The sequence below is a fragment of the Lampris incognitus genome, chromosome 4 (genome assembly GCF_029633865.1).
Source record: "Lampris incognitus isolate fLamInc1 chromosome 4, fLamInc1.hap2, whole genome shotgun sequence".
Lineage (NCBI taxonomy): Eukaryota > Metazoa > Chordata > Actinopteri > Lampriformes > Lampridae > Lampris > Lampris incognitus.
The window spans coordinates 15517418-15536781 of record NC_079214.1 but is presented as its reverse complement, the minus strand read 5'-3'; positions in this window follow the sequence as shown (position 1 = coordinate 15536781).

Genomic DNA, 19364 nt, shown 5'->3' with positions numbered 1-19364 from the left:
GTTGTAACTTAGATATGGTTAACAAAACAGAATTCTTATGCAGTAACTTTCAGATATATGTAACAAAACAGAATTCTGATGCAGTAACTTTCAGATATATGTAACAAAACAGAATTTGTATTCAGTAACTTTCAGATATATGTAACAACAGAATTTTTATGCAGTAACTTTTAACAAAGCAAACGGGAGCGAGATCTCTTATTAAAATACAATAAATTACACTTGTGAAACAGATGTAATTAGAGAAAAAAAGTCCTGTTACCCTTTATAGTTTAGCTAGATAAAAGGTCTCAGTCACATTTGAGTAAAATAATCCTATTTCTATAAATGTCATAGGATCTTTTTTTTAAAAGATATTTTATTTTCACGGACCCCTTGCAATTACACCACGGACCACTAGGGGTCCGCGGACCCCCGGTTGAGAACCACTGCTCTAGAGTATGCCGATCGTCTATCCAACAAATGAACGCTCCTCCAGCAAAGTGTTGATTTGCTGCATCATTACTGTGGCGTTATTGGGGTCCGCCGGAAGGGCTCTCGACTACAACGTTCCACCGCCAACTACTGGCCTGGCATGCGTACTACAGCGTTTTCAGTTGTTTGTTTTTTTGTTGTTTTTGTTTTGTTTTTTGCGAATCTGGGTGCGTGTGGATCGTATTCAAAACGACGTCGCCTGAACGTGGAACTTTTTTAAAACGCAAAGGAAAAACTTTTCCGTTTTTAGCAACACCGTTGTCGTGTCAACGTGGCCCAAGTAAGTAAGAAATCTAACGCTTCATGTTTAAAAAGAATAAAAAAAAGCACTTCTCAGGAGGCACGCTTACACAGCAGCTTTATTCCAGCCCTCGTCAGAATGGCTGCAGAGGACATTGATGTCTTGGCCACACGTACACGGGGATTTTTGAAAATGTAGCTGTTTTTCTATACGTTGCGGCCTTTCGTCCACACGCAAACTGCGTTTCAGGACCTTTTGCAAAACTCCTTCCAGGGTGGAGATTTTCAAATACTCCGTTTTCAGCGTTTGACGTACTGACGTGTAGACGCGGAAAACTGAGTTTTGGGCTTGTTATTGTTTTTTTCCCCCAGGCTTCTGATTGACCACCGTAGCTTTAGGGTTAGGGTTATATCGCCACCTGTTGGTTTGGCATGCTCTTGACAGTGCATTCATTGTGTTGAGTAGCATGAGTTTTTCATTTGGACAGATTTTTTTTAAACAGTGTTTATGTTGATGATTTTTTTTTAAATTTAACAGTGAAGGAGGAAAAACCCCATTTTCAAAAATACCCGTGTACATGTGGAGTAGGCATAAGGTGGGAAGGAAATATCCCCCCCCCCCATCTCGTTCACACCACGGACGCTTAACACCTCACGACACTCTCACACCTTACAGACTGGGATCTAATATTCAACTACCTCACCCCCTCTCACTCTCCGGGTCTCCATCATACAGTTTCCCGTCCATCGGTCCATTGGTTTTGTTCTGTACAATAATTCGATTCATAGTGCATTAAGTTATTGTGCAATAATTCATAGAGTGCATTTGTATATAGCGTATGGTGGTGCTCTTTTATTTGCCTTTGTTTTGTGTTATTTGCCTTTACTATATTGGTATTTGCAAAATTAAAAAAGCCCAAAAGTTACTGAACATAATCTAAGTATCCTTTATATCATAAGTACGATAAGCATGATACGTGCGTATAGTGTGCAAGGCAAGTCATTGACTGCAACACATTTATCAGTCACAGGATATAAAGGGTTCAAGAGGAAAATTAAACAGGGCCAAACACTATACTTTTATTAAAAGAAAGGTTTAACTTTCTAGAAACCATGGGAATTGCTGTAATGCACTATTAAATATTAATAAATGAATGTAAATGGATACTATATATATATAGATATAGATATACATGTGTGTGTGTGTGTGTGTGTGTATAGCACACATTATATGATACCATAGATACTGGGTCAACCTAGATTTAATATAGATAACATGTATTAATAAATACATCTTGGTATGCAGCAGTTTATAATCAGTTGGTAGTTTTTCAATTACATGTGGCTTTTCTCTCCAAATGACAGGACAAAAAAATCACCAAGTGAAGATGATTAGAGAATTGATACCAAAAATAATATAATTTCACTTCACTGCATACATGCACATAAAAGTGACTGTCTGTGTGTAGTGCTGCTCTTGTTGTGAAGTAGCCAAACTGTGCCTGTGGTTGGTATGATGTAATGCCCGACTTCAAGTTTGTAAAATGTGTGTGTGTGTGTGTGTGTGTACGCACATGCAAGTGTGTATCTATTCTTGTATGCATACAGATACACAGCTGTTGCAAAGCTTCACACATCAGGGGCACGGGTGCATTTGGAGAGGTGTTTGGAGGGGTGTGTGCAGGCAGAGGAAGAAAATGCAATTTTGCTTTGCGCTTGGTTCTCCTACTCAGTGTGCTCGTGCTGCCCTGAAATACATCTATTCATTCCACTCCCAGTTTGTAAAGCAGTTCCAAAAAGCAAGTGATTGCCCTCTTTGTCGTCGCTACGTTTCATGGTTTCACATCCAGAACCGTACTAATCCTGAATGCAAACTGCCCCATGAAAAACCATTTGAGAACTGCGTTCGCAATTAATAAAGAAGGCCCACGGACTGAATCTGTATTTTTGAAATTTGTAAAACTGAGCTGTTACAAAGCTGTTGTTTCAGTGCTTTGGGTATATAACTGAATTTATAGAGAATTATTTGTTCCATCTTCCACAGCCTGGACGAGCTGCGGTCTGTGCTGTCATTACCCCCCACCTCCGCCTACAGCCATCACAGCTACATATCTGAGAGTGTGGTAAGTGTACTTGCTGCTCCTCTTTATAAGGTCATCGTCTGCATTTTCCACAGCGGGGAATTATATAGAATACGAGACATTTATTTTTCCTACAACTTCATTTAGGTTGACCCCCCCCCCCAAAAAACACGATACCTCTTCAAAAACAAATAATTAAGGTGAATGAAAAATGCTGCAAAACCTGCAATTTCTGCAGAAGTGGATATAGAAACTTTTGATTCAGTAAGATCACAGTGATGATGATGATGATGATGATGATGACGAGGATGATAAAGTATTATTCCACTTCTTCTCTATATTTGCTTTGAAAAGTGTTATATAAGTAAAGTTTTATTATTATAACAACAATAATTACTATTATCATTATTATTATTGTTATTATTATTAAGAAATGGAAACCGATGATCCGCTGTTGCGACCCCTAACAGTGCGACCCCTAATAGTAGTAGATTATTATTATTATTATTATTATAATATGGCATTGAATATTATAATTTGCTTTGCCTGCCGCTAGCACTTTGAGCATTGCTGTTCCAAACCTGTACTATGTGTCTAAGTCCACCAATAACAATAACACAGCAAATGTTCAACAACAAGGTGAATAATTAACTGAAAAACGTGGATAAATAAACCAGGCAGTTTTAACTCTATCTAAAGCTGCAAATAGCTGCACATAAGGAGCTACTGACATAATGGGGAAGGTTTATTAAACCATACATATACCATAAATGAACATATTGGTAGACATTTATGTCTACCAATATGTTTATTTATGGTATATGTATGGTTAATTTATGGTATCATCTGTATATATACAGAAAGATACTATAAATGAACATAATTACTGAACATATTAAGATACTAAAGCTGGAAAAAGTTTAAAAAAATCTCTTTTACACACACACACACACACACGCAGTAAATCAGGGCTACATGAAGTGCTGTGGTGTTGAGGTGCATGGGTGTTGGAGGGTCTTCATACCAAAAGAACATGTCCTCATTATTGTAGTATATAATTCTCTCAAGGTCTCCCACTTTCGCCGTGCCCCCCACTCGTTCGACACAGATTTATGACGTGACGTTAAAACCTCAACCGCATTTTAACTGAAAACATACCCCATGATGCCAACAGATAACTAAAGAAGCTCATAAAGGCGGGCTGGATGGTTTTAGCATGCAGCAGAGAGACGGGGGAATTTGCCTTCGCCTCGCTGTGTGTTTTCCTCCCTATCCCATTTCTATGTGTGGCCCTAATGATTTTTGGGCGGGAGAAAGCATAACCAATTAAAGACTTGGCATATTCATAGGATAATGATGCAGTTTATATTTGATTAAAAGTGCAAGAGATTGTCGCAACACCCACAGAATAGAGAACACTTTCACCGAGCTCTAGTCAAATGAAACAAATTTGGGACCACTTAATGGTTTGTTTTTTGTTGTTTTGTTTTTTGTTTTTTTTTCCTCAGTTAAATGTTTGGGGAGAGGTATGCTTTCCTAAACAAATGCGATGCCGAAAGTGTAATTTGTTTATATCTGTATAATTGGCTTTAATCTCAAACTCATTAATACTCTTATTAATAAAACACATTTTTTGGGGAGCTGGCATATGCTTATCATTATCATAGTGTCATTTGTCTTGAAAGAAAAATAAAAATAAAAACACAACAAAGAACTTCAGGTGACAAGAGGAAGGACGGGTAAAGTCAGCCGGGCTGGTTTGGGGTGGATATTCTTTGATAAGGCTATTTATTCTAAGAAATGGCTGCGTCCCCCACACCAGACAATGTAAAATGCACAACAGACGTTGTCCCTTCGTAATGCACCAGTGAGACAGGGACAGTACATCCTGTGACCCAGTGTGCTGGCTGAAGAGTCACAAGGCAGAGATGCACTTTAATGATAATAATAATAAAAAAAATGTTTGGTTTTTGACATACTTTATTGATGATAATAATAAAAATAGCAACAATAATACATTTTATCTGTACAGCGCTTTTCAAAATACTCAAAAGATAAAGGAGAGGAAGATGAAGAAGATGCTTATATTGCCCCTGTACATACATAAAATGAAACGGATTCTCCACATTTAACCAATCCTCTGTCCACACACCAGCAGCTGTGCACACCAGGAGCAGGCGCTTTACAAAAGTTAAAATAAACATACAAGCAACACACCGAAAACATGTCACACGTGACATTACTCACACATCAAAAGCAATGCTGAAGAGGGGCGTTTTGGTGAGGGGGGTGAACGTGGACAGAGCGGTGCAGTCTCTGATGTGTTTGGGGGAGGGGGCAGCTATGGAGAAGGCTGTCTCCCCCCAGGTCCGGTGCTTGGGCCTGTGTGGTGGAGACAGGAGGTTGGCACGGCAGGAGCGAAGCCTGCAGGAGGGAGTATGGCAGTGGAGCAGGTCAGTGAGGCAGGAGGGGACGGCCTGGTTATGGAGGGCTTCGTGAGTGAGGAGAAGGACTCAGGGATCAGGAACATTTATTTGTCGTTTCATTTCATGCACTTGTGTACATGAAATGAAACGGAATATTGTTTCCCCCCGCCTGCAGCAGTGCAACACAAAGACAAAAACACACATCCAAACTACAAAAAAAAAAAAAAAAAAAAAAACTACAAAAACTACAAAAAAACCATCTATCCAACAAAACTGCTCATCCTGCTGTCCCATCCCCTGTCGTGGGGATGCTGGAGCCTATCCCAGCGGTCACTGGGTGGCAGGGAGACACCCTGGACAGGCCGCCAGGCCATCACAGCTTCAAACATAGCCACAAAAAGAAGTCATTGTCCAAGAGAGTGAACGCCATGATGACTGTCGGACTTTGAATTGGATCCGCTGTGGGACAGGGAGCCAGTGGAGGTTCTGGAGGACAGGGGTGATGATGTGGTCACAGGAGTAGGAGAGGGGAGGGTTCTGGATGTACTGGAGTTTGTTTAGGAATTTGGATGATGAGATGTGGAGAATGCTGTTGCGGTAGTCGATTCCGGACGTGATGAAGGCGTGGATCCAAGTTTCAGCAGCAGAGACGGAGAGGGATGGGCGGAGACGAGCTATGATTTCTATTTCCCTTTGGCGGCCTGGGAAAAGGGCTGTCAAAGACCATGTGGACCACTGCTGTGGAAGCAAATCACCAGGAACATGCAACACCACGTGAGGTGCCTTCCTCACATTACAAGCTGATGACGTGTATTTCCGACAAAAAAAAAAAAAAACACACACACACACACACACACACACAATGGGATGTAAAATTTGCAATGGAGTCTTACCGATTACAGATGAGTGAATAATCCTATTCCCAATGTTTCACCATCACTTCGCCTGTCTTTCTCTAATTATTAAGACGGCACACTGTACAAAAGTGATTTAATGAAGTGTGTACTGTTGTGGAAAATCATACAGCTCAAGATGATATAACACTGAGAGTGATCTATTTTAATTCACCGTCAAGAGGTTTCACTTAGGTGTCTGAGTAAGAGCCTGAAAAAAAAATCAGACATAAATTCTTCTGCTGACTACGGGTACTGTCTGTTCGTATGGCATTTCAACCGTCTCAAAGAAGCTGTAACCAATAACGCTGAAAGCCCGGTGTCGATCGAGTTTTCCAGCAAGTTCCATCTGGAGTATTGAGAGCTAACAAAGTGGGTTTCCAGACGTGTTGACCCCCAGCCCATTGTGCGCTCGTGCTCATCCGCTTTCACAACGCTGAATGAGGAGGATGCTGGAAGACATCTCCTGTCAAACGTGATGATTCAGGCCCGCGTGCTCCCGTGGATCCAGTCTACAAACCGAAATAAAATAAACATGAAATAGAAGAAAATAAATAAAATTGAGCCTCTTAAAGAAAGCAATGTCAAAATTGGGCATACAGTGTGAGCTTGACTTTTCAGGTCCCACCCGACAAAAACAGTGTGTTTTTGGACAAAGCGCCGAAGAGAAATTTAAAATGAAATCCAACGTGAGGTCTCACAGTCTGACCAAATTCATTCTTCCTGCAGTTCTTCTTATGGTCATTTTATTTCTTATCAAGATTTATTTCTTAATGAAATGTATTTCTTAATAAAATCTACATCTAATTATAAAACAAAATACAATACAATAAATTATAAAAAAATATTTCTTATTAAATTCATTATCTCTGAAAAATGGTATATTAAGCTAAAAAATAAATAAATAAAAGGTGAGCAATACATGGCTTTGATATCGATCTTGTAGAAGTTTGGCTACACACACACACACACACACATACATACATGCATATATATATATATATATATATATACACACACACACATACATACATATATACATACATATATATATATATAGATGATTAACATATTAGAATGCTTTTTTAAAAATATTTTGTGCTTTATTTGATAGTATGGTAAGGACTGATGGGGAAAGGGTTTGCATGCAAACAGCGTGGCGACTGCATACGTAACGTGTCTTAAAGCCGATCCTGCAACCATAATACAGCATTACAGCATGGGGCAACTGGGACCACCATACCATCAGCACATGTGTTCCAATGTTCCTTCAAGTAGATATTATCATAATGAATAATAAAGCCTATTTACTGCAATCACCAGGGCCAACTGAAAACGGTGACCCATCAGAGAAGGCCGTGAGCCTTCAAAAAAACAAAAACAATTCAATGTGCAGTAAAGGGAACAGGAAGTGTAAAGTGCACGGTGCCGGTCCATGAGCAGGACAGGAAGAAACAGGGAGCACAGGTCGGCTGAACTGGTTAATAGTCCGTTGAAGCTAAAGCGGTGTCAGTGCTTGTAACTGTTGTGTTGTCGAAGACTCAGCAAAAAACACACACAGAACAATACAGCCCCCCATAACGAGAGCGGTACGGACGCTGAATTATGCCAAGTACATAATGACCTAGAAAATGATGGCGTTTTATACGAAGAAAGTTTGCTTTTAATCTTCAAGCTTCGGCCGTGAATAGTTGAGTCACCCGACCAATTTTCCCATATGATATGTAAATTAAAAAAAAATGCAAGAAAACATAAATAACTATTAGGACTGGGGTCGAACCGCTTAAGTAAGCCTGCACGTGAAATCTAGCCAATTCAGAGCAGGTAGTCAGTAGTCCCAATAAAAAAAATAAGGGGAGTGTGTGCTGCAGTCTATCTTATCAGTTGAGTCTATCACTCCATGACAGTGACAAATGTTGTTTTGATCACAGACGATCTTTTAAGGAGCGGGATGAATGGCATGGTGAAGTTTCCCCGAGGCTTTGGGATACCGAGCGGTATTTACAACGTACTCCCAGAACCCGGGGCGCTTCCATTTCCAACCTCAGACATGTTGGGATGAAATGAAATCCTCAAAGTGGATACAAATGGGCTAAAGCAGGTGGCTTGACACTAATCTGGACTTTGTATTAATGCTTTAAGTCAGTGAGAAATGTACACAACAGACAGCTTTCATGACAGATTACAGAAAACGTTATTTTATATGCCAGAGGAGATGTGTCACCTCCCCCCCTCCCTACACACTCCCCCTCCTTGGTTTCTCTCCCTCTATCTCCTTTTTTTTTCACTTTAAATCAAGTTCCACTGTCCTGAAATAAGAGTTACCCGGAGGAAAAGGATAATTATTAACAATTAATATTCATAATGATGTCTCCGTCCCTGGGCAGCCTTCACAGAGCCTCAGTCAAATGGATTTAGAATTCAATCTGTATTTTACATAATCCAATCAAAAAATGTGCATGCTTCCTCAAACGCATCTGTCCCCTGGTGCTCCCAAAGTCAAATCTGATATTCTTACAATTTGACATCTATTAAGTTTATTGTCTGCTATCCTTCACTACATCCACAAAGAAGAAAAAAACAAAAACAAAGGGATCCAGAATGGGTTGTATTGCGTGTGCGTGCATGCATGTGTGCATGCATGTGTGCATGGTTGGGGGGGGGGGGGGGGGGGCTCAACACCAGCGAAAATTCTAATTTTCATTTGGTGTTTTTTCAGAGAGCTTCGAGAGAAGTCAAGGTTTATCGCTCCCAGCGTATTATTCGAGGGGCGGGGTGGTCAAGGTATCGTCCTCGAGACGCACGCTAAATTGCTGCTGTCATCAAGGAGGTCCCCTCTCTTCAAACCCCGAGTCCCAGACCTCTCGGTGTTAGTGCATGTCAGCTATTTTAATAACCTCCAAGAAACATCAGTCTCCCGTCTCGGTGTCGGGATCTTTGTTTCACTCCCACTCGTACCTAAAGCCCGTCCCTCATGACTCCCCCCCCCCTCTCTCTCTCGCTCTCTGCTCCTGCTCGCCACGTTGAATCCTTACATAAGACGTGGTTAAAAATACTCTGGCGAGAGGTATCTCGCTCACTGTCCAAACTGTTCAGGCCACACCGGTGTTTGGGGCTGTTTTGTTTGGATGTTCAAGTGGAGTGGCCTTCCTCAGCAGGAGAACCACACTACCAACCTATAAAAGAGAAGAGGGAAAAAAACCCCCACTTGATTTGGGGGAGAGATGTGTCACCGATGGTGTACGCTGGATATTCATTACCTTTTGTCATCCTTAACCTTACGACTTCCTTTTTAATTTGCCCTTCATCCTGCTCTATTTTGAACAAGGGGCGGGCGTCATCGATGTGAAGCGCTGCTGCTGTGGGACTTTGTTGTGAACAAAACGGTACGGTATCATCGTCTCGAGTTTGTGATCGAACGTACGCCCAAGTACCGACTGCACATTTTGGATCGAGTTGCTAAATTTTGCAAATTATTTACACGATTGGGTGCTTGAAAAAAAATTCAGGGGGGTTACTACCAGGACCTCGTTTTTGTACTGTTTGTCACTGTGCATGTCTATTGTAATACCATTTTGCCCACTTCGTCGTGGAGATGTTGGATCGCCGTAAGCCACGGCTTTACGATGGCGTCTTTCGAGGCCACTGAACGCGAGTGTCAAGACACGTTTCGACAAATCCAGTCGAACCCAAATATCTAAAGCACCTACCTGGAAGTGAGAACGACAAGTTAGAAGTCACCGCCTTAAATGTCTGCTGTTATCGGCGATCGATCGGCCTGCTGAGCTGCTAGCACTGCAAAAAATGAAATCTTAACAAGTGAAAATATCTTGTATTTGGTACAATACGTCCAATATTGAGTAGAACTATCTTGAATTATCTTATTCCACTGGCAGATAATTTTGCTTATTTCAAGTTTTTTTTTCCTGATTTTGGTCAATTTAATCTTGTTTTAAGAAAACAAGACTAACATTTATTTAAAACAAGATTAAATTGACCAAAATCAAGAAAGAAACTTGAAATAAGCAAAATTATCTGCCAGTGGAATAAGATAATTCGAGATAATTCTACTCAATACTGGACTTATTGTACCAAAATACAAGATATTTTCACTTGATAAGATTTCATTTTTTGCAGTGGGCAGGGTCAACTTGTAGAAATGACTGGCCTTTACTCACCACAGGTCAAACCATGCACACGGTCTCCCTCAGCCACAAATTTATTTATTTATTTTTGTTGAAAGGGTAGGTTTAAGGCTCGTGTTCAGATGTGGCATTAAGCGGTCGAGCTGTGTTGAGCACCTGTAATATCCAAAGTGAAGCTGGTGAGTGAAGTGTCATCGTAACCGACACGCACGACGGTGGAAACAAGACACAAAGAAGAGCTGGAGTAGGTTCACCTGAATCATGGTTCCAGCTAAGCGACGACCCGGAGAAGCAGCGCCGACACATTCAGAAAGACTTGAAAAGATTGATTTGTTTGTGCAGGTTGAAGGGGATGGAGCGTGTCTTACTTGCGTCTGGTTTCGGTGAAATCCTACCTCAGATGAAACCGCATAGACGATACCGAGTGACAGAAGGTCACAGTGAGGGAGAGGCTAACAGAGGATACTGGTGGTGGTGGGGGGTGGGTTGCTGAAAAATACATGTGGATATATTTTGCTAATTTTCTTACCAATGGGCATTGTAGTGTTAACTAAAAGAAATGTAATCATCATCATCATCATCAGCTCCGTAACCTATGAAGGTCGTAGGAGCACAACTGATGACTCAACAAGTTTCGGTTGAGTCGTCATTGTGTTTCAGTAGGGGGAGTACCTGGTGGTCCCTATCTCCTCTCCAGGTAATGCAATCACTTTAAAAAAAATTTTTTGGAGTGGTTGCCATCTTCCCTCCTCCCACCTCCTCACCGACTCAGATGGTACAGCTTAACACGAGAAGCCAGGTTTGTGAGGTGCTAAAAACATTAAAAAAATAAAATAAAATTTAAAAAAAATCACCATTTCCTTAAATGTTGTCAAACAATCTCCTTTTTTTTCTCCCCTTTGTAGCTTGAATTCCCTCTCTCCGCCCCGTCCGAAACCCTCCTTGGGGTTGATTAGACACGAGAGGGCAAAGTTTGAATATTCAGCATGCCTCTGTTGTGTTTTGCATCAAACTTTTATCAAGACATAATTGTGATAAATGATGCATGTAATCAGGCATTAAATAATGCTAGAATATGCAACCTCCAAAGTTAAACTGTGACCAGCCTGTCTGTGTCCTTCCTCCCCAGTGGATAGGTACCATCTGGCTGCGGCCATTACCACTGACCCGAGTGCCAGACTCCTTAGTGTGCAAGGAAGCTCAACATCGACCGGTCAAGCCCCCACATACCTGACCACATGGATACAACCTTGCCAGAGTGTTAGGGGACAATTACTTATTCTGAGCGGCCGAATCCTAAAGGTTCGAATCCAGTGAGAGTAAAACCTTAGCCGTATTTGCAGTACGGCACGCCCGTGTCGGGATTTTTAGATCGGCCTCAACCGCGATGCCATGGTTGAGGTGGCGACATGCTCATTTTGTTTTCAGCTGTTTTCATCAACCGTCTTAGTTTTAGATAGAGGTGTCAGTGTCCCACAGCTAAAAAAAAAAAAAATTGTGTTAAGTGTTACTTCACCTCGGTAATTTTTGAAAGTAAAATAGACCCGTACTTTTGAATGATTTTGGACAGAAAATTCTCCATGTTTTATTTGCAAACTGGCAAGTTTTTTTTCAAGAATATTTGATATACAAAATATTACCAAAAGCTATATGCTTAAATACAATCTATATTTTATCCTTAGAAAGGTAAATGGGTACCTAAAAAGGTCTCCATGGTGACGGTGGTCGCCACCTGGACACTGCCCGACATCCATCTCATCACATTTTATTTTTATATATCTTATAAAACCATATAATTTTGTTATCCTGTTTTAATATTATATCATTCTCCTACTAATATGCGTGACTAATTGTCTTTTTTTTTTAACATGGTGATGGTGGTTGAGTGGCTCGGGTCCTGGGCTGCTCCAGTGGCATCCGGGCACTGCTTGGCATCCTCCTCATCATATTCTTCATATAGTATTTTATAATTCCATTATAATTCTGTTATCCTCTTTCAATGTTGTATTCTGTAAATTGTGTAAACACAACATCCATTGCACGTTGTCTGTCTTGGGAGAGAGATCCCTCCTCTGTTGCTCTCTCTGAGGTCTCTTCCTATTTTTTCTCCCTGTTAAAGGATTTTTTTTTAGGGAGTTGTTCCCTATCCGATGCGAGGGTCTAAGGACGGGATGTTGTGTTGCTGTAAAGCTCCCTGAGGCAAATTTGTAAATTGTGATATTGGGCTATACAAATAAAATTGACTTGACTTAAAAATGTCAGTGTCTTATGATTGTATGAAGCTGCGCAGAGCGGATTCTAGATCAACTGGAAGCTGACCATATGCTAACAGAGTGGGAGATACCGGTCAGGTGAGATGATACATCCCTTTTATAGAAGTTATATCTCACAGGCTTCAGGCGCACTTAGGTGGGATTTTTACATTTTGTTGGTTATTTCAAAGCAGTGAAAGGACAAATCCGTAACTTTTGATACCCCAGTTCCATCTATTGACCTACACTACTGCTAGTTCTGCTGACCTTCTTCTTTCGGCTTGTTTCCCATATCTTAGGGGTCACCACAGCGGATTTTATAGTTTCCATCGGTACCCTGTGAGGGCACAGCACCAATGGCGGTCATTGTTAACCCGGGCCTCGACCGATCCGGTATGGTCTTGTCAAGCCGCATACTGATTTTGCCAAATTTCATGTTGGACGCCCTTCCTGACACAACCACTAACCCTATGGACGGGAGCACAGGTAAAGCGCTGGACGCCATCCCAGTATTCATGGACTTGCGCCCGTGCCTGTCGCCTCACTAATTCTGCTGACCAAAATATACAAATGTTCATCAACAGCCTTTTTTTTTCTATGACAAAAAGGAGTCAATAATGAAATCAAAAATTATCTATGCAAACAACACTACAAGGATGAATTTTGACAATAAAAATGTTATTGCTGTCACGTTTTTATTTAATAGTACATTTGCATATATATATATATATATATATATAAATCACATGATAGTAGTAGTATCTGGAGTGGTAAAACTAGTAGTAGCAGCTGTACATTTGCTTAATAGTAGTGCTATATGGAGTAGCAGTAGCTGTAATACATTTTCTAACATAATAATGATATCGTGAAAGTATTATATGAGGTAGTAATAGTAGTACATTTGCTACATAGTAATCATATCATAGTAGCACTGTATGGAGTAGTTGTAGTCGTAGCAATGCGTACATTTGCTACACAGTAATCATACCATAGCCAGTGCATGTCAAGTCAAGTGCGTTAGTGTAGGTGCACATTAGTGCATCAAATGTTCTTGTAAGACCTAAAACAAAATTGTAAAACTTGAATTTAACTGGCATTTGTTGTTCTAGAATTAAAAAAAGGCTACCTCATAATTACTTGAGTTAAATCTAAAAATATTGGTTTCTGAAAGTAGAGTGAGCATTAGTGGTCTGGCAATATTGGCTGTTTTCTTATCTTAATGGTAATATAACACTTCTCTCAGTCTCCATGTGTGCTTCCACAACCACATCTCTCCCATGCTGCTCCATATGTCCAATCTCATAGTCTTAAAAATTGTCATTAAGATTATTATCTTCTATGCTGTGTTACATTCACGGAGAAGAGAAGCACTTCCCTTTTCACACTCCCGAGTACACATTGTTAGGAGTAGGGTTGAGGGTTGTCAGGTTACCACACCATCTCATTATCAATTTTTGAAAACAGCACCTTTTTTGCACACTGCATTCATTGCGTGGTCACACATCTTGGTGCAGTTTTCAGCACCTTCTCCGACGTTTGTCAAGAAAGCTCGACAGCGCATCTCAGCAGCTCATCCAGAGATGTTGATCTGACAGAGGGTTGGCATGGCAAAGAAAAAAAAACTGCGATTTAAGCACGCCGTGCTGGCAACTACCTGTCCCTTAATTACTATATATTTTCACTCAATTTGACAGTAACAGTGCACGGTTTAGCTTTTTGTTTGCTCTAGTCGATGCTGCAGTCAACATAAGGGCTTGGTAGGGCACTTCAGGGAGCTAGTGATGGAATAATGCATGGAAAACTCATTGTTGTTGGCAAAAATTGCCAAGCTACATCATCTCAATTAGGTCATTTCTCAATTTTAGATGCATAAAAAAACAAAACCATCTAAGGCAAAACAGCTTATCATTTATTTTTATTTTCTATTAAAAGACATTGATGACCTGCTGCTGGATAAATTCAACCAAAGGCCTTCTAACTAATCCTGCCCTAAAGCCGGTCATTGTTTTTCATCTTCACGGCAGACAGATGTGGGGAGTTAGAAAGGACATACATTTTGCGGAAGGACCTTGAGCAGCTGAGTTGACCATATTTACCTTTGTGTTGGTCATAAATGACTGAAACTCAAATCTTATATAACTCAGGCTCTTATAATGTGGTGATACTACAGCACTGTATTTATCTGTAAATACAATATGGTAGCTTATTTTAGTCTTCTGCTAGTTTGGACAAGATGCAATAGTGACTTTTGACAAATACAGTATGGTATATGTATGGTACCAGTGCAGCATTTAGCATTTATTTGCTAACTCATGGTAACAGTGCACAAGAACAAACCTTACGCTCCATCATGCATGCACACATGCACACACAATGGATGAGCACACAGTGGCGGAGCAAAGGCAAAGATGATATAAAACGGTTGCCTTGGGTGGCAACTGCCTTGGGGCGACACTGAACAGTGCTTTATTATCATTATTTTGGCTGATATTTTACAAAGTATCTTCCTCTGTGCTGCTGTGTGCCCCTTGCCATACCCATGTGCCAGAGCTGCCTGCAGCCTCCCTCCCCATCTGCCCACCAGAGCACTCGGGTAAGGGATCGGGGAGGGCGGTGCACCACGCTGTGTACTGTTAGATCAGACACACAACCATGTGCAATAGAGTATCCAGAGTACGCAGGTTTTCCTTGCGTCTACTCGCCACACCAGATGATTTCACTGATAAGTGGACTTTCGATAACGGTGGTTGGACTAATCAGCAAAATCATCTGCGGTGGTGATTGGTTTGAAGGAAAACCAGCACACGCGGCATATGGTTGCCTGTGTCTGTGTTGGATCAAATTGACAAACATGCATGCAGGTAAGCAAACCAAATTAAGCCTCTATCTGCCCTCAAACAAAGTAAATCATGTGTGTGGCGTTTAACCCCCGGTAACAAATCGATAGATTCAAGGTTGTCAGGGACAGAAGGATTAATTGGTAGTTGAGTATTTTGTGCTGAAGTGCTCCAAGGCAACAGATGCACAATAAAATATTTAGGCTGCAAGGTTGTCATTAAGTCCCGTCATCTACAGGGCACCAACTTTTCCAGGACCACCCTTTGGCACACAATAACCCAAACCATAATACGAATCAAATACACAGTGAATCTAATATTTATTTTTTTTAAACGTAAATGCAAGTCAGTTTGTGTTGCCATTATTTAGCTGCGAATAAACAACCGCCCTGTGCGGTGGCGTGCAACAGTGTGATATAATCAAAGGGACCCCAGCCAAAAAAAAAGCTATAAAATGACCATATGGAGGTTTAAAACTAGACTAGGTACGAAACCCAAATCTATAAATCAAACAAAGACAGGAGCAGGCAAATGACTGCAAATTGAAAGGAGTTATGTGCAACACGCAGTGGCATTAGTACTTGTCTACTCTAAGTAGTACTCTAAGTGCAGTGTGTTATATGACAGTAATGTGAGTTTTCGGTTCGGGTTTGTGTAGGCTGCTCTTGCGTTGCTTTGCCTCCCTGGCTCTGCTGTATCTTGCTGTACAAATTGGCACAATGGAACATTTTTTATGCAGTAGCTTCACCTCTTGCGGTCTCCGACTTCCCTTGTCTCAAGACTACTAGTTCATAATTAAAATACCCACAATGTCTTGACTGTTGAACAATTCACACTAGGGTATAGGATGAAACCTATAGTGTCGGGGGGGGGGGTTCAGTTAATCAAATAAATGTGGTGCATTGGGAGGGGCAGTTACAAATCTCTGAGACCAGTGTTTACACTGGCTCAGCTGTGATGTAAAAGTACATGTTAAAATATGACTAAGGCCAGGTCTGGGTAGCGTAACGGTCTATTGCGTTGCCTCACAACACAGGGATCAGCGGTTCGAATCCCCGTGTTACCTCCGGCTTGGTCGGGCGTCCCTACAGACAGAATTGGCCGTGTCTGCGGATGGGAAGCCTGATGTGGGTATGCGTCCTGGTCGCTGCACTAGCGCCTCCTCTGGTCGGTCGGAGCACCTGTTCGGGGGGGGGGGGGATAGCGTGATCCTCCCACGTGCTACATCCCCCTGGTGAAACTCATTACTGTCAGGTGAAAAGAAGCGGCTGGCGACTCCACATGTATCGGAGGAGGCATGTGGTAGTCTGCAGCCCTCCCCGGATCAGCAGAGGGGGTGGAGCAGCGACCGGTGGCTCAGAAAAAAAGAAAGACTAAGGCCGACTGCAGCAGAGAACAACCTAGAAACCACATTTGTTGTTCGTGCAGGTAGAGGACATGCCAGTACAGCTAGAGGCAGGCCGGTGCATGGATCTCTCATTTATAAGTTCTCCTAAATACCCCCTCTCTCTCCAGCATGTGACTTCTATGCATCAGTGTTGGCAGATGTTGAGGTGAGGAGCAGCTTCCTCCTGGCCCTGTAGCCCGGTTGCACTCTTCTGCAGCGAAGCCTTCAGCTGCTCTTCAGACCTCTCCCGTACATCTGCTTATTCTCAGCAACGGCGTAATTGGCCGGACGAGGAAGATAGAAAGAGCCTTGAGACACCGTCAGACAACCTGATAAACACATCTCGACTGCTAATATGAGCAATAGCAGTGAAATGGTCGTACTCGCATGGCTGAGGGCGGGAAACCTAAAGTGACCCGTTAGCATGCCAGGCTGTAACTCATGTAAACTTAAAGAACTAAAAGGTCAGAGTTAGGTTGAGGTTATGTTAGGTTAGCCTTGATATTTTTCCAGTCCCCCCCCCCCACGTCTCAGCTGCACGACAATGCAATAACACAATTGGTCCACTGTAATGATGGAGCAACAGCCATTACAATGCCGTGGGAACAACTCCAACACGGCGATATCCAATCGTGCGTGTGAACATGGTCATTATCCTCCGCAGTGTTGCCAGTTCCGTGAGATTCCCACCCACTTGAGCTACTGTGAAATTCAAGCCGCGGGTTAAAAATTCATTATTGTGGGTCGCAACATACTGGGCTGCTTCTTGGGAGCATTGCGGCCGCAGCGAGAGAGCCATAATAAAGACAATGGTCGAAAAATATCAGATCGACTTGGAAATTGGCTGTACCAAAGATGGAAGACCGGTGCCGAGTGGGAGGAGTTAATTTTCCAGCAAGACGGGAAGAGGGCGGTGTGTGTGTGTGTGTGTGTGTGCGCATGTGTGTGTGTGAGTGAGAGAGAGGGAAAGCAAGAGAGTGTGAAAGCAAGAGCGAGAGATAGAGTGAGAGAGGGAAAAAGCAATAGAGAGAGTGAGAGAGCAATAGAGAGAGTGAGAGAGAGAGTGAGAGAGAGAGAGAGAGAGAGAGAGAGAGAGAGAGAGAGAGCAATAGAGAGAGTGAGAGAGCGAGAGAGAGGCTGCTGCTAACACGAGTAGAGACGGAAACAGGAGGCGCAACAATGCCAGGTAAATGGGGAAAGAATGGAAGGAGGTATTACAAAAATAGAGAAAAGGAGAAAACAGACTCCACCACACTCATCTCGCTGCCCATTCTCAATGAGAGAGGCACTCTATTTTAGCACAAAACAATACCAGGACTGTGTTGAGGCAATCTCTGGTCCTTATTACCACAAATAGATGATGATACTTGGGTGTTGTATTACACCTTCTCCACCATCACCCCTCCTGCCCCCCCCCCCTCTCTCTGTTCTTGTGAGTTTATAGTTTGAAGGACTGACTGGTGATTCAGGTTCCCTGGCATCAAAGCATTCGAATAAAGTTGCCAATTTAACCTATTATAGTTGCATTGCCTCTGGTTTTAATTATCCTGGGCTGCTTTTTGATTCAAAGAATAAAAGAGCACACAGAGACGAGAGATTCCTCAGCATTTCTGCCTGCACAATGTGAGAACCTGCTTTCTTGGCAGTAGGTATATTTCGGCTAGTTTTGGGGGCGGAAATTTTTTCCATGACCAAGCAACACTGATTCCCCTTGCCTTTGGCTTGTTCACCTACCATGGAGTCTTCGGAGTCTTCTTCATGCCTCAAGTCTAGGCCTGGATATCAGTGCCAACTGAAAGGCAAGGCCCAAACAAAGTCCCCAAGTTTTGTCTTTACCCTTGCGCAATAATCCAAGTAAGGAGATCGCAGCAGGTTGAATAAGTTCATCTGAACACAGCGTTTACTGAGAGAAATGTCTCGTCTAAGTGATGAGTGAGACTGCAGACTGGCTGCAGGTATCCCCACCCTTATAAACAATACAGTGGCGTAAGGACCGAAAAACGCTGTGTCCATATGAACTGATTCAACCTTCTGTGAGTTCCTTACCTGGATTATTGAGCACGCATAAAGACATTTTAACTCATTTTGGCGAGGATTGTCATAAACTTGTACATGACGGAGTCTAAGAGCGTGGCAGTCTATTCCGTTGCCTACCAACACGGGGATTAACGGTTCGAATCCCCGTGTTACCTCCGGCTTAGTTGGGCATCCCTACAAACACAATTGGCCATGTCTGCGGTTGGGAAGTCGGATGTGGATATGTGTCCTGGTCGCTGCACTAGCGCCTCCCCTGGTCGGTCAGGGCTCCTGTTTGGGGGGGGGGGTAGCATGATCTTCCCATGTGCTCTTTCCCCCTGGCAAAACACCTCACTGTCAGGTGAAAAGAAGCGGCTGGAGACTCTACATGTATCAGAGGAGGCATGTGGTAGTCTGCAGCCCTCCCCGGATCGGCAGAGGGGGTGGAGCAGTGCGGCTCGGAAGAGTGGGGTAACTGGCCGGATGCAATTGGGGAGAAAAGGGCGGGGGGTAAAAAAAATACTTGTATGCGAATACAAGTGACCAGTGTGTAAAGTGGCAGACTACAGGAACCACCTGAGATTCAACCTCAGGTGCAGACAGAGCGAGATTA